The 17,464-nt window shown below is 39.8% G+C and overlaps 1 pseudogene; it reads right to left on the bottom strand.

Moving 5' to 3' along the window:
- The window catches only part of LOC124775390, a 165,286-nt pseudogene that overhangs the window by 109,135 nt on the left and 38,687 nt on the right, over positions 1-17,464 (bottom strand).

Below are 17,464 nucleotides of genomic sequence, written 5' to 3'. Positions count from 1 at the left end.
TTCAAAATCTGTGAGTTCTGTGGAGTGCCCCATTCTGCTCTCTCATGATGTCTAATGACTCTTGGGGTTGCTGATATGGAGTCCTTGGCTGTAGTTGGCAGCACAGTGCGCCTAATATGAAAAACATATGCTTTTGGGGGTGTACAGATACTTTTGATCACATGGTGTATATATGCCTTCACTGATCAAAAATTAAATGCATTGAACAACCGAACATCTCCCATTTGGATACTTTGTGGTCTCTCTCAGGTTTTTGATTGTTTGAATCATGAAATTCATCTAGAAAGCTTATGTATTGTGGCATGAGTGGGACAGTGTACAAATGGTTTAGTTCATATTTAACTGGAAGAATGCAGAAGGTAGAAATTAACAGTACAGATAGTCTGCGAAAACCAGCAGAGTCCTCTAACTGGGTAGGTATCAAGAATGGTGTCACATAGGGTTCAGTCTTGGGTCCCTTAATGTTCTTAATATACATTAATGACTTGCCATTCTATATTCATGAAGATGCAATGCTAGTTGTTTTTGCTGATGATACAAGCATAGTAATCACACCCAACAAGCAAGAATCAGCTGAGGAAATTGTAATTAATGTCTTTCATAAAATTATTAAGTGGTTCTCTGCAAATGGACTCTCACTAAATTTTGAGAAAAAACAGTTCATACAATCCTGTACAGTAAATGGCATAACACCATCGATAAATATAGACTGTGAAGAGAAGCCTGTTTCTAAGGCAGAATACTCAAAATTTCTGAGTGTGTACACTGATGAGAAGTTGAATTAGAAGAAACACATCAATGACCTGCTGAAATGGTTAGGTTCAGCTACTTATGCTATTAGGGTTATTGCAAATTTTCATGATAAACATATCCCTAAATTAGCTTACTATGCCTATTTTCATTCACTGATTTCATATGGCACATATTTTGGAGCAATTCATCATTAAGAGAGAAAGTATTCATTGCACAAAAGCATGTAATTAGAATATAATTGGAGACCACCCAAGACCACCTTGCAAACATTCATTTAAGGGACTCGGGATATTCACAGTACCTATGCAATACATATCTTCACTTATGAAATTTGTCATTAATAACCCATACCAATTCGAAAATAACAGTGAAGTGCATAGCACAACACTAAAAGAAAGGATGATCTTCACTATTCTGGGTTAAATCTCACTTTAGCGCAGAAAGGGGTGAATTATGCTGCCATAAAAATCTTCGGTCATTCGCCAAATAGCATTAAAAGTCTGACAGATAGCCAACATTTAAAAGCAAATTAAAAGAATTTCTGAATTAGAACTCCCTCTAGTCAACAGATGAATTTTTAGATAGAAAGTAGTAACTGTAAAATAATAAAATAAAAATTAATTATTTTATGCAATGAAAACTTATGTTAAAGTGACACATTCAACATCACTATGAAATATCGTGTTCACAATCTATGGAACAAGGATTAATGTATGTATGTATGTACCTTTCAGATTGGAGAGGTATATAACAGAGATACTGGCAAATCCTACTTTATATCTACAATGCCATTGGTATTAATAACTAGGAATCATCTCAAAATTAATGAACAGGAAGGAGCTTGTATATGGATCAAAGGAGATCTTGTATGTAAAAATATTAAACTTGTTGGTGATGTAACTCTTTATTATAGAAATTAAATAAAAAGTTTCCCTATTCCGACCCCCCCCCCCCCCCCAAGAAAAAAGTACACATCGCCAAAAGCTGAGAAGCGATTCTTCTTGGTGTTATAGCTCTCATGGGCACTCTGGGATGCTTTATGTGTAATGCACCTCTGGGTTCTCAATGAAGCTGAGGTTTAAGACATAAGTCAGGAAGAATCAATATGCTAAGAAGTGGAATACAGAAGTACTATGGAATGACAAGATACACTTGAAGTTCTCAAAGGCTGTAGATACAGCAATAAAGAAAAACCCAGTAGGCAGTACAGTCGAAGAGGAATAAACAACTCTAAAAAGGTCACTCACAAAAGTTGGAAAGAAAAAGTAGGTACAAGGAAAGGAAATTCAGGAATATGTAAATACAGGTCACTGAAGAATAAAATAAGCAGGAAGTACAGAGAAGCTAAGATGAAATTGCTGCATGAAAAATGTGAAGAAATAAAAAAGGTAAGGGTTGTTGGAAGGACTGCCTCAGCATACAGGAAAGTCAAAACAACCTTTGATGAAATTAAAAGCAAAGGTGGTAACATTAAAATGGCAATGGCAATTCCACTATTAAATGCAAAGGAGAGAGCGAGTACACTGAAGGCCTCTGTGAGGGACAAGAATTGTCTGATGTGATAAAAGAAGAAACAGAGTTGATATAGAAAAGATAGGGGATCCAGTATTAGAATCAGAATTTGAGAGCTTTGGAGGACTTAAGATCAAATAAGGCAGAATGGACAGATAACATTCCATTGGAATTTCTAAAATAATTGGGGGAAGTGGCAACAAAATGACTTTACACATTGGTGTGTAGAATGTATGATCCTGGCAACATACCATCTGACTTTTGGAAAAATATCATCCACACAATTCCGAAGACTGTAAGAGCCGACAAGTGTGAGAATCATTGCACAATCAGCTTAACAGCTCATGCATCCAAGTCACTTACAAGAATAATATACAGAAGAATGGAAAAGAAAATTGAGGGTGTGTTAGATGATGATTGGTTTGGCTTTACGAAAGGTAAAGGCACCAGAGGGGCAATTCTGCCATTGTGGTTGATAATGAAAGCAAGACTAAAGAAAAATCAAGACACATTCACAGGATTTGTTGACCTGAAAAAAGTGTTACTTGGAGACACTGTATTCTTGCACAACTGCATCAATGGGGCTTTCGAGTCCACCTCCCCGTATTCATTCGATCTTTCCTGTCTCAGTGGTTTTTTCGGACCTGAGTTGGTGACACACTGTCTGATCGCTTTGAGCAAGAGAACGGTGTCCCCCAGGTCAGTGTTTTAAGCGTTACCCTCTTTGCCATAGCCATCAACAGTATAACATCTACAGTGAGGAGTCCAGTACAATGCTCCTTATTTGTGGATGACTTTGCTGTTTTCTGTTCCTCCTCCAGTGCTGCAACCGTGAGCCGTCAGTTGCAGCTAACAGTGCGGCAGTTAGTGGAATGGGATGCAAAGATGGTTTTTCGGTTTTCTGCCGATAAGTGTGTTTGTGTTCATTTTAATTGTTCTCGTTGTCTTTTTACTTTGCCAGCCTTGCATATGGGGGATACTGTCCTACATTTTAGAGACACAGTGCGGTTTCTGGGCCTAATTTTTGACTCCATGTTGTCATGGCTGCCACACCTACGAGACTTGAAAGCCAGAACCCTGAAGGCACTGAACATCCTCAAGTGCCTCAGACACAGGTCTTGGGGAGCGGACAGGGCGCGTCTCCTTCAGTTTCACCGAGCTTTTGTGCGTTCATGGTTGGACTATGGGTGCACAGTCTATGGGTCAGCAAGGCCGTATTGTTTGCAGATCCTTGACGCTGTTCACCATGCTGGGATTCGACTGGCCACGGGTGCGTATCGGACCAGTCCCGTACCCAGCCTCTGTGCTGAGGCTGGCGAGCCGCCACTTACCATCCGGCGGCAGCTCCTCCTGGTGCGCCAGGCTTGTAAGTTTCTTCCAGCTCCCATCTCGCCTGCTCACCATCTTGTTGCTCATCCACCTCTGGACCACCTTTTTTCCCGCCGTCCCCGGGCTATGTTGCCGTTTGGGATCTGTGTGCAACGTGTGCTAGAGTCCCTTGGTGTGGAGTCTGTACAACCCCAAATGCTGGGTTTTAACCACCTGCCATCCTGGTTACTGAAGAGGCCCGGAGTGATTTTAGATTTATTGCAATACAAGAGAGATTGCACTCCTGCCACCGATTTTAATGCAGCTTTTTCTGCCATTTTATCTGAGCACCACGACTATGTAGCTGTTTTTACAGATGGGTCGAAACAAAGGGATTCCATCGGTTGCTCTATTGTTTTTCCAAATCGTGTCCCCAAAGACCGACTGCCTCAAACTTTTACTGTCTTTGATGCAGAATTGTCCGCGCTCCTGCGGGCACTGGAGATGAGATATTCTTCCTGTCTTAAATTTCTTGTCTGTTCTGATTCACTAAGTGCCCTCCACTCACTGCAACATTTGTATCCAGCAGATAAAATAGTCCAGACCATCCAGGATGCCCTCCTCCAATTACAGCGATTGGGGAAGGTGGTGGCTTTCTGCTGGGTTCCGGGGCATGTCGGCATTGCTGGGAATGAAAGGGCAGAGTTCGCGGCCAAGGAGGTGTGTCTCGATCCACAAGTATCTCAGTGTGCTATACCCCTGCACGCACTCACCTTGCTGTTGAGCTCACGAGTCATACGTCGGTGGGAGGATGAGTGACTGGAAGTGACTGACAATAAGCTCCGTATAGTCAAGCCCACAATGCGTGTGTGGTGTACTTTTTTTCAGCCCCGTCGATGGGACGAGGTTCTCCTCACTCGGCTTCGGGTAGGCCACAGCCCTATGATGCATGGCTTCCTGCTCCGGCGGGAGGACCCTCCAATGTGTGGTGCTTGTGGCGTCCAGGTCACTGTGCGCCACATTTTATTGGATTGCGTTTTATTTTCTGACCAGCGGGCCGCGGCTGACTTGCCAGCAGACCTACCATCTCTTTTAGGCAACACTCGGACGAATGTGGTTAAAGTTTTAAAGTTCTGTGCCATGTCAAATGATTTTACAAAGATTTTAGGGAGAGGATCTTAATTTGCTCACTGTGTGACAAGCTCGCCCATATTTTATGTAAGTGACCAGCTAGTGACAATTTACTGTGGCATTCTTGTTGCTACGTTTTCCCTTTCCTTACGTTTTACTTTCTTATGTAGCATTTTCCTTCTTTTCCTGCTTTCTTTGCGTGTGTGCTTCAGTTTCATTAGGTCTGCACACATTCACTCCCTTTAATGAGTGTCCGGGCGCTGATGACCTCGACGTTGAGTGCCCATAAGTCCCAACACACACACACACACACACACACACACACACACACACACACACACACACACACACACACTCAATGTATAATGGTGCATGATGTTCGAAATTCAGAGAAAAATAGAGGTAAGCTATAGGGAGAGATGGGTAACATACAATATGTACAACAGCTAAGAAGTAATAATAAGGGTGGACAACCAAGAATAAAATACTCACATTAAAAAGAGTGTAACACAGGGATGTAGTCTTTTGCCGTACTCTTCAATCTGTACATTGAATATGCAATAGTGGAAATAAAAGAAAGGTTCAGGAGTGGAATTAAAATTTAAAGTGAAAGAATATCAATGATACGATTTGCTGATGACATTGCTATCCTGAGTGAAAGTGAAGAAAAGTTATGTTATCTGATGAATGGAACGAACAGTCTAGTATGTACAGAATATGGATTGGGAGTAAATTGAAGAAAGGCAAAAGTAATGAGAAGTAGCAGAAACGAGAACAGCGAGAAACTTAACATCAGGAGTGATGGTCACAAAATAGATGAAGTTAAAGAATTCTACTACCAAGGTAGCAAAATAACCAGTGTCAGATGAAGGAGGATATCAAAAGGAGACTAGTACAGGCAAAAAGAGCATTCCTGGTCAAGAAAAGTATACTAATATCAAACATAGGCCTTAATTTGAGGAAGAAATTTCTGAGAATGTACATTTGGAACACAGCATTCTATAGTAGTGAAACATGGGCCTTGGGAAAACTGGAACAGAAGAGAATCAAAGCATTTGAGGTACAGTGCTATGGATGAATGCTGAACATTAGGTGAACTGATAAAGTGAGGAATGAGGAAGTTCTGTGCAGATTGGAGTCGAAAGAAATATGTGGAAAACACTGACAAAGAGAAGGAACAGGATGATAGGACATTTGTTAAAATATCAGGTCACGACTTCCATGGTACTAGAGGACCTTTAGAAGGCAAAAACTGTAGATAAAGACAGAGACTGGATAAACATCCAGCAAATAATTGAGGACGTATTTTGCAAGTGCAACTCTCAGATGTGATGACTCAATAATAATAATAAATAAATAAATAAAATAAAAATCCAGGAATATTCATGAGACTTCAAAACATTGTACTTCTCAGTCAAATGTTTATGATAAATGAATAAAAATTATGGTTATTTTCTGCCCAAAGCCATATCTTGTTCATTCTCAAAATATAGTTATTAGAGAAAATTCCCTTCATTTTGTTATACACTACTACCTGCATATATTGACAGAGAAGGTTCATTAAAACATTTCTCATGTCCCTATCCTTGACTCTTCCCTTTTCTAATCCTACCAAAATCTTCATTATTACCAACAGTCATTCATTATTCCTTAGAGCATTGTTTTCCTTGTTGGTGTTCATTTTTTATGAAAAAACTTTCTGAATTAAAAGAATATATTTTTAACTTATTTATTCTTTTTTTATTTTTCATGCTCATGTTATCTGTAAGTTTGTTATTTTTCTCAAGCTACATTTGAGGTATTCTAAAATATTATTTTTGTATGACACTATGTTCACAATTTTTGTTTACAACAATTTTATGATTACTATTTACTACATTGTGTTTAATTGTCAGTCTTCTGTTGCAGAAAATAGTGTACACTAATCAAAGAATTACATCAAAGTTACATTGTCAGTGAATTAATTGTAGTGCAGAAAATGCTACATTGATTTTTGTCTTTTCTCTTGTATTATAACATTTTTTTCTGACAGTGTTTGAAAACTGACAATCCTTGCTGTACTCTTTTTCATTATCAGAACATTTTATTGCTATTGTTCCTGTAAAATTGAGAACAAAAATCTGAACAATTTTTCATGATACAAACAAGACAGAGTGAGACATGTGTAACAATTAATTCATACCAAACATTCCAGTTCTATATCCAGCATGAGACAGGATTTCTGCCAGTGTTGTCTCATTCTCAGCAATGCCTCCAACAGCATCAGGTGTAAGGTGTTTTACAACTCCAGTCCTTAATCCCAGACGGCCTGTCAAAAGTGCTCCTCGGGAAGGTGTGCATACAGATGATGCTACATGAAAATCTGAGAACCTATGCCAAATGTAATAGTATCAATGTAATTTCAGAACAGTAGTTATTTAATTTTGATGTATTTGACATATTATATGTATATTAAGAAAAGCAACATCAGTCTATATAAAAGTATATTTCAAAACTGCATTCAGACTGGGACTTCTGTCTGTATAATAATAAGAATGATATGTCTTACTAGCTCAGATACAATAAATAAATAGAGCAGTAATGTGAAAGGGAGTGATAGACCATGGAAGATGGAGGCTAATTATCTTAGGTCACAAACCCAGCTTCAGTTTGAGTATTAACCATAACAATACACATACTGATTGCCACATCACAGTGCCTCAATTCTCTGTTTGCTGTAGTACAACTTATCGCTCCAGTTACATGCATGCTTGTTAAATGGCCATTAGAAATGACTTGTTATCAGCTTTACTTTAGTACAAATGGGGTGTTGACTCCACCTGAGTTCTATATGCAGTACATACTATAACCACAACCAGTGCCTTTAATGACAAGTCTGTCAGGAGGTATTTTCCATTATGAAAATGTGCACCCACACACAGTGAAGGAGGACTGATTGCTTTCTTCCAAAAGACTTGTAGTCTATGGCTTCCATGAAACGGTCCATTTCACATTTAAACAATGGAAAATTCAGAATGGAATAATAACAATATTATGTAAAGGACAGAGTGCTACTCATCATATAAAGGAGACACTGAATATAATAGAGGGAAACATTCCATGTGGGAAAAATATATCTAAAAACAAAGATGATGTAACTTACCAAACGAAAGCATTGGTATGTTGATAGAGACACTAACAAACACACACACACACACAAAATTCGAGCTTTCGTAACCCACGGTTGCTTCATCAGGAAAGAGGGAAGGAGAGGGAAAGATGAAAGGATGTGGGTTTTAAGGGAGAGGGTAAGGAGTCATTCCAATCCCGGGAGCAGAAAGACTTACCTTAGGGGGGAAAAAAGGACAAGTACACACACACACACACACACACACACACACACACACACACACACACACACACACACCAGCACATATACAGACATAAGCTTCCTGATGAAGCAACCGTTGGTTGCGAAAGCTCGAATTTTGTGTGTGTGTTTGTGTTTGTTAGTGTCTCTATCAACATACCAATGCTTTTGTTTGGTGAATTACATCATCTTTGTTTTTAGATATAAAGGAGACACTGAGTCGCACACAGGCCTAATGAAGAGACTGCTATAATTTAAGTTTTCAGCCAAACTGCCTTCTCCCAAAGTAGAAAACACAAGCGCATTCACACAAGCTCAGCTCAAACTCACATTACTGTTGCCTCTGGCTACTGTTGCAGTCTGGCCACAATGACCAGGACAGCGGTCATGCATGTGTGAGTTGTATTTGTGTGAAAGTGTGTGCATTTTCTACTTCGGATGGAAACCTTTTGAACCAAAGCCTAAATGTATAGCAGTCTTCTCATTGCACCTGTCTGTGACTCAACATCTCCATTTCATATGTGTGAAACAATCAAAGTGTGTGATGGTCTGGTAGCTTTTGACATAGTTTTAGGTTTCTAATTGATCATCTGATGTGTTTGTCAAATTCCTTACAGGATTTTGTTGATGTTTTCTCTTTTGACATATGTGTTGATGAGGAACTTCAGTTTTTGATGACTAAAGGTTGATATCAGCTGCATAGCATTTATTTTTAAAATTGTATTGTGCCAGACCAGCATTTGCCAGATTCCTACCCATCTTCAGAAACATGCTACAGAAGACAAGTCCAAATGGGGCTCTCAGGTCTGCTGCTCAATCACATTTTGTGTATCCTATAATGTTAACTTGAGGCAACTACTTGAAATTGTCAGGTGGTGGCTGGTGGTCATTGCTGGCGACAGTTGCTACTTAGCAGTAACCCGTATTCGAACTCGGTCCCGCACACAGTTTTAATCTGCCAGGAAGTTTCATATCAGCACTCACTCCGCTGCAGAGTGAAAATCACATTCTGGCCCTGGCTGTGGCTAAGCCATGTCTCTGCAATATCCTTTCTTCCAAGAGTGCTAGTTCTGCAAGGTTCACAGGAGAGCTTCTGTGAAGCTTGGAAGGTAGGAAATGAGGTACTGGAAGAAGTAAAGCTGTGAGGACAGGGCATGAATCATGCTTGGATAGCTAAGATGGTAGAGCACATCCCCACGAAAGGCGAAAGTCTGAAGTTTGAGTCTTGGTCCAGCACACAGTTTTAATCTGCCAAGAAGTTTCATATCAGCACTCACTCTGCTGCAGAGTGAAAATCTCATTCAGGGATAGTTAAAATTTGGAAAGAAGGATCATCCTTATACTAACAGTACAACACTTCCAAACTTATATAAAGTTGACTTCAATGGAACAACTAACATTAAAATAATTGTTCAAACAAGTGACACTGAAAGAGAGCAAGCTGGAATCACCCATCTGCTCTTACTGGAAATCCTGTTAATAATTAATTTTTTTCTTTACTTATTTTTCAATTTACATACTTTTCTAAGTACTATACAAGTGGTAAGTGCTCAAGTATTTCAAACTTCAACCAAGTTTTTCCCCTCTTGGATTCATCATTCAAGGCATTGTTTCCAATGCACTGATTCCAATTATGTATCTAGTTTTACTGGAAAATCTGTTGATCAAAAGATATGACTAATTGAACTTTCCATTACAAGTCAGCTTGGCAATTTTCATTTGAGCTAGTATGTATTTATGGGCCTAGTGACACAACTCGTGAAAAGACAGAAATTCTGACTTCTCAGTACTGTACTTAAATTTCTGTGAAACTAATTAACTTATGACATAATTATCATTTACTTTCAGGAATATCCCCATATTTCATTGCAGATTTTGACTCTGTGCTTTTACAGTCTGACCTTTACCATTATGCTTTTGTTGACCTAATTTTTATGCACAAAATGACATACTTCAGTAACTGATTTAGTCATTAATTATGATTTTTGCATAATTGACTGTAATTTTCAATATGGCTCTTGTACCCATAAACAGGATATTTCCAGTGCAGATGCATAAAATGGTCTCATAAAGTTTTCTAATTTTCTATACCACCACATATTTCATAAACACAATTACTGTTAGTACTTTTAGTCCATTCTGAGTGGAAAATTAATATTTTTCAAATGATTATGTAGTTTCCAAGATCATAATATATTCTCACACCAGTCTTTAAATAGTTGGATGCCATCCAGACTTTTCAGTCTGGACTCAGGTACAGCAACGGTAACACCTATATGCAATTAGCCTGAAAAAAGTTTACAGTCAAGAAGTAAACATGTAACATCAGTGTGCAACTTTGTGAGAGTCCTTATTGAGTAAAAAAGAAGACATACATAAAAAATGTGTGGAACTTGCTAGTCCTCACACAACATTTATATGAGATTTTGAGAAACCATGACTAGCTTGAGTAGTGGCTAAATTTGATTTTGACATTTACATTCTAGCACTACAGTGTTGTTGATTTACCATGTTGACATTCATAGAGCTATCCAGTATTCATCAAATTCACATTTAACTTTTCTATGGAAAACGTTGGTCTTTGTATGTATGACCAACATGCATGAGTCGATTATCTTATGTACTTTTATCAAGGAGTGATTGGGTTAAGTCTTTCAAACCGATGAATGTGTTTTACTTTGGACTGGTATCATGCTATGTAAATGATGGTCAATCATCTCAGTGACTGTCTCAAAACTCAAGTGTGTGCACTGTTTACATAATTTATAGCCAATGTTTTCTGCAAATATAGTGTCTAAGAGGACTTTTAACTTCAGTGTGTGTGTCTATTTGCACAGAAATATTTGATGTGCACCCTGATTTGGTCATTACAGTGTTTTTGGTGGTAATAAATGTGAATAAAGCCATGTTACCTGAAAATCTGTGCAGTGTACATCATTTTCCAAAATTTCTAGAAATCAGTTTATAGCTATTCCACAAGACTTTGTTCACTGAGGTTAGGGTTTAATGGGAATGCTGGTAGATACCATCACAACACTTCCAAAAAAAATGCATGAGGTCGACTGTAATTGGACCACATTAGTTAACTGTGACATAAATAAGGCTAAATTCACAGTAGGGAAACACTAAACATGAGGTCCTACAAGGTTTGGTGCTTGGCCCACTCCTGTTCTTGGCCTACATAAATAATTTACCTTGGACGAGAACTCTTCAAAAACTGTGATGTTTGCTGATAACACTAGTATACTGATAAAGGGCGCAAACACATCCATATCAGACACAGTGAGGAGAATAATGGACCATTCTCACAACTAGTTGACAGCAAACAGTTTAATCCTTAACCAGACAAAGACCCATTTTATGTGATTCCAAACAAATCAAAATTACTTACATGTATGCAAAAGAGAGATCAATGGCCACACACTGGATGAGGACCTTTGGGTGAAGTTCCCAGACATCCAGATGTATAAAAAAAGTGAGTTGGCAGCAGCATATGGATAAGTTAACCAAAAAGCTCAATTCTACTTCTTTTACACAAAGAAATCTCTCACATTGTGTTGACATGCAGATGGGTTTGCTAGTATGCTTTGCACAGTTTCACCTGATAATGACCTACAGTAAAATCTTCTGGGGCAATGCAACTAAGATATAGCTGAACATCTTCAGGGACCAACAGATTCTTACATTTGCATGGTATCTGAGGTGACAATAAGGTTAAATTTAGAATGAACTGTGAAATTTACAACCATAATACTACAAGCAAAAATGATTTCCATGTACTTTATAATCCCCATGTAGGCTCAGAAAGGAATTTTATATTTTGGTGCAAGAGTCTGCATCAGGTTGACAGCTGATGTTAGGCAGAAAATTGAAAATCCCCAATAAAAAAGTAAAAAAGAAGCTTATTAGCCACTTGTGCATTTTATCAGAATACTCCAACTCTGTACTGGAGTACATTGTTTTGAAAGTTCCTGGCTGTGCTGGACTGAGACTCACTCTCTTGCTTATGCTTTTACAAGCAGGAAGGTAGGAGGGAGATACTGATTAGAGTAAAGTGTAGAGGGTAATTGTGAGTCATGCCTGGTTACCTCAGTCAGTAATAGCATTTATAGCAAAAGGCGAAGTTCCAAGTTTGACTACTGATCCTGATTTTTTTTTTGAAATTTCTTATTTTGAAAGCATTAAAGGGCAATTTGTTTTAATTGTTAAAAACCATTCAAGAACACACATTTTTTTTTAATTCAAGACAACTGTCATCTGTTTGTATATGCTGGACACATGTTCACCATATGTAAACAAATGTGTCACAATGTGGCATATTTGTATCATGCAAAAAGCAACTGTGTTAACAATATGTATATATGGACATGGACTTTTTGACCAGGTACTGTGTGTTTTTAAATATTTTAGCAGTGACAAATGTTTATAATGTGCTGAGTTTTATCCACTTGACATCTTGTGCATGAGGTTCAGTGTAAAAGGAACATGTTTTATTACAAAAAAAAGTTTAAGACCTGAAGATGACAGCTAAGACTTTTGAAAGTGTTTGTTTTGAATAAAAAAAAGTGTTGTGTTAGCTTTTGAATGATTTTTAACAAATAAACATATATAAAATAAAGCAATTTAGACATAATTCCTTTAATTATCAGTATGAGTAGATTATCACTAGTCTTCTTGCTAATGTATAACATGACTCATTGTCCACCGTCTACGGCATGATGGGATTTAGAGAACATACTATGTGAATGGGTAAATCAGAAGTTGCTTGCAACAATTTTTAAAAACTTCTTTGCCTCCATATTGGGCACTAATTTTGTGACTTTTATCTTCTGCACTTTCCTTTCCTCTTGAAATAGAGAAGAATTGCTTGGTTGCTACAACAATTGACAAGGTCAATGTAGTACGAATATATGAGAAATCACCTGTAAATGACCAAGATCTTTTATACTGATACTACCATTATATTATCCACAACACACTTCTGGTGAGAAAAAATATCATATCAAAATGTAAATGTTAAGTAATGTCTATCCCTCTTTTTATCCAACTTATTCACAAAATTCGTTTTCTGATGTATGAGACCTTAGCATTTACTGCCAGAGATCAGTACACTCCAATATTTGGAAATGACATGTTGAGCAGCAACATTTCTTAAGCTGCATTTTGCTCTTTATCAAATGTATTTCTCAATATCATCCACTGCTACAAAATAAAGATGTGGGCAAATCCAGTGACTTATGAGCTGTCTTAAAGAGATGAACTCTGCACCTTACATGTAACCATGATGTGCTGAATAGCCTTCATCTTATTTTGTTTCTATGCAGACACTGGATCATCCTGTACACACTATTGCTTTTGAATATTGTTATGACTGAGACACTTTTGTGTCCTTTTTTCTCCACTATACATGACAACTTGCAGTGTAATGATAACAGCCTTTCAGACATGATGTATTCTGCACCTGTGCTGACTCTGTACCTACAATAAAGTGTGTGGGGACACAAGCTCTATGGACTCCTGTCCCCAAGAATATCACTGCAGAAACCAAATCTCTGGACCTTGAGTAATGTGTTCAGAGATGCAAAGTGTTTTTTTTTTTCAAGTTGTATCTGTCCATATAATGCGCATAAATAAATATTGTGTATGTGAATCTGTAACCTTGACAGTCATTACTCATCATGAACAACATGTTTGTTACCCAATTCCTACAATGGTGATCCTGAGTTTTTTGACAACTGTGCTGCGACATTTTCGTGTGACATGTTGCTCCACCTCCACCCAATGTGAGAATCCAACACCTTGCTGATGTGGATCCTACACACACCAACAGTCAGCCAGCTACAGGCAATGATAGCAAGTGTTGCGGGTGTTTATCTAACAACTTTTCGCCACTACAAGATGGAAATTCAATACTTCTGTGTTTAATACCTGCACAACAATTCAACCATTGTCACATCAGTACACACATAAGGACTATGACATTGAACTTCCATCGACCACAGTGCCTTTAACAAACACTGAAAATAGTGTCACAATTGCTTATATGGACAATTACCTCATCAGACTACACAATGAAGTGACAATGATGATCGGTGGTAATGAACAATCATGCTACCCTGCTGCCCTAACCATTCTCTAGTGCAATATTCCAATTGATATGCATTCAACTAGTACTAATGCTACTCACAAGTCTCCCTATCAACTGAGTGACTCTACCATTACTGAGATGTCAAGCATTGACAGGCTAATTATGGACACCAACCACAGCAACATAACAAACACCAAACAATCAGTGACAACAAACAAACTTGCAGGGCAGTGTATTTTGTGGTCTCAGTGACCACATGGGCTAACAATCTACCATGAATTTATCCAGCCAATGATGATCACGCAACACACAGCCGACCTATGGGCACACAGCATGGACCTCCTGTGCCATGATGGTTTCCGACTGACTGTGACTTCACCCCACCTACCACGATGTGTGTTACGACCGAGGGGTGAGACACCATTAACACAGACTTACTTGCTACACTACCCGCACTGTGCACTCCTTTTCATTACACTGATGCAACCAGAGAAACCATGACAGCTGCGACTTGACTAACAGAACAGTGTGCACAGTGGAGACACAGACAAACACCGCCAGGAAACTGTGATATCCAATGGAACTATATTTCTTCGCAGTGAGCCGATGCCTCTATACATCACATGTGTGACAGCACACACTATGCCACGACACTCACCACTCCAGGGGTGTGATGTCACTGCCCTGCTGGCCATACTGCACGCCAGACCACAGCTCCAACTGGAATATCACACCACATCTTGCAAAAAGGTAGAAGAAACAATGGTCATACCTCACAAGGCCACCACAGTCATGCTGAGCAATGCCATGCAACTACTGCATGGTGACAACTCAGTGTGAACAACACAAAACGACAACTATGGGCACCACCCACTGCCTATCAAACTTCATCTGCCACACATTAACACAGACTCACCAGAAGTGCGGTTTGCTTTATGCGAATGTATGATGAGGACAGCTGGGATTGAGGATGACCAGAGCAAGCTGTTAATACTTTTCAACCATCTTGGTGAACAAGCGGATCTTGTCAGCGATATACTGCTAAATACCCTGACTGTGCTCAAGTATGAGACAATGAAGTCACTAATATTGCAACGATTATCATGAACATCAGAGCAACAACTGCACCTTGCCATAAATGAGACGATGCTGGGTGACGACACACCATCAGTGTTATGGCACAAACTGTGCCTGAAAATCAATAACAACCTGTTACCAGACCAGGCACTGTGGTTATTATGGTTACTCGAGCTCCCAGAGCCAATACAGACAGCACTTCTAGTACATGTGGGCACACCATTGGAAAGGCGCCTACAACTGGCCAATAGGATGCTGGCGCTCGCATGCCACTGGACACTGATCAGTGCCAGGACACCTATCTACAACCGCCATGCCAGTGACAGATATGGTGCACAACAGACATGGACAGCAGAGTGGCAGACACATCACAAACCCTGAGCAACCTCCTCCCCCTGCAACTGGACCTCAGCTGTCTTGCAGATTGCTACCACTGCAGTGTTGCAACAATCACGGAGCATGGACTCAGCTCCTGCAGGAAATAAACAAACAAGGGAGATGGCCGACACCTGGGCTGCCACAATACAGCCCAGCCAAAACAAATAGACAAGTGACTACAGCTGGTTTCACATGTGGTTCGGTGCTGATGCATGTTGCTGCCGACAGCCGTGCAGCTACCCAAACTACAATGGCACACTAGCCTGCCTCCATACAACAAGCTGCCTTTCTACTGGAAATACCAAAGCACGTAACACACCACACACAAGAGCAGATGGCGTGCGACTGTTTGTTTATGGCCACCGGCTGCACCAGTACCTGCTGGTCAATACAGGTGTGGACATCAGCATGCTACCCCCACATTTCACCACAAGAGATTACAAGCCCCCAAACATACAACTCTGAGCGGCAAATGATTCAGTAATACCGGTAATGGGAACAACCTCCGTGATGCTCTGACTAGACGACCACACACCACGTACAAGGACTTTCTTTGTGGCTGAAACAGTGGAACTGGTGCTTGGAACAGACTTCCTCCATCACTACTGCCTCATCCTGGATCTCAGCAGGGCTCTGTTATTACAATGCGATGGACTACATCCTATGGGGGACATCTGCAGTGACAATCTGCCATCCATTACAGACCCTCCCCTCCACTGCTAGACACGGAGATTGCAGCGGATCTTGCATTATAACATGCAACACTGTGGGATGGATGCCATGAAAAGATCACAGACTATGAGAACATCTGTAAAGAGAACAACAAAACATGTACAGAGAACAACAAAACATGTACAGAGAACAAGCAGCTATGCAGCTGCCATCACAAACCAGATAGGCAACTGCAATGAATCCAGCAGCAACTACAGATGGCCTGACACACTCAAGAGCCACAGGATAACTGTACAACCACTAGCACGGATACACAAGTTAGTACAGTGCCTATTATACTTGGTGACGCAGCTCTTGTGAGCGAGTTGAACAGTGACAGTGTTTACGCTGTCGCAAGCAGGTCGAATAGCAATAGTGTTTCTGCTCTCACAAGCAGATTATCCACTGACAAGGCTACCACCCTTGTGGACAGATCAGACAACAGGATTCTGCCCCGTGGACCACCCCTACCAAAAAAAAAAAAAAAAAAAAAAAAAAGTTATGGACGGCACCATCTGCAGAATTAATATGACTCCAGGACTGCCCATACACCACCGCCCCCACTGTCTAGCCCCCCCACAAACTCAAGGCGGCCAAGGCAGCCATTGATGAACTTCTCCAGGATGGTATAATCAGACCTTAGGACAGTGCATGGGCATCACCTATCACTATGCGGCTGAAGAAAGATGGTACACTGTGCCTCTGCAGTGACTACAGGTACCTCAACACTAGAATGATTATAGATAGCTACCCAGGTCCTGACTATCCAAGATTTCACACATGAGTTGACAGGGACAACCATCTTTAGCATACTGGACTGTAAAAGAGCATACTCCCAAATACCTATGGTCTTGGAGGACGTTCACAAAATGGGCATTATCACTCCATTCGGTTTATATGAATTCTTATTCATGCTGTTTGATGTGGCAAAGATTCATTGATAGGCTGTTTTTCAATGTGCCACACTGTTACTGCTATTTAGATTATTTAATTATATTCTAAAAATACACAGAGGAACACGAATGACACCTGCCTGGAGTATGTGACAAGATGTCACAACACAGGGTGGACTAACTGCCCCCATCCACACACTACTAAGAACTATGTAAATTTCTCAGCGTTGTCAATTTCTACCAACAACACCTACCCCATGTAGC

This window comes from Schistocerca piceifrons, chromosome 2 (assembly GCF_021461385.2).
Source record: "Schistocerca piceifrons isolate TAMUIC-IGC-003096 chromosome 2, iqSchPice1.1, whole genome shotgun sequence".
NCBI classification, from domain to species: domain Eukaryota; kingdom Metazoa; phylum Arthropoda; class Insecta; order Orthoptera; family Acrididae; genus Schistocerca; species Schistocerca piceifrons.
This window is presented reverse-complemented; position numbering and strand designations above follow the sequence as displayed.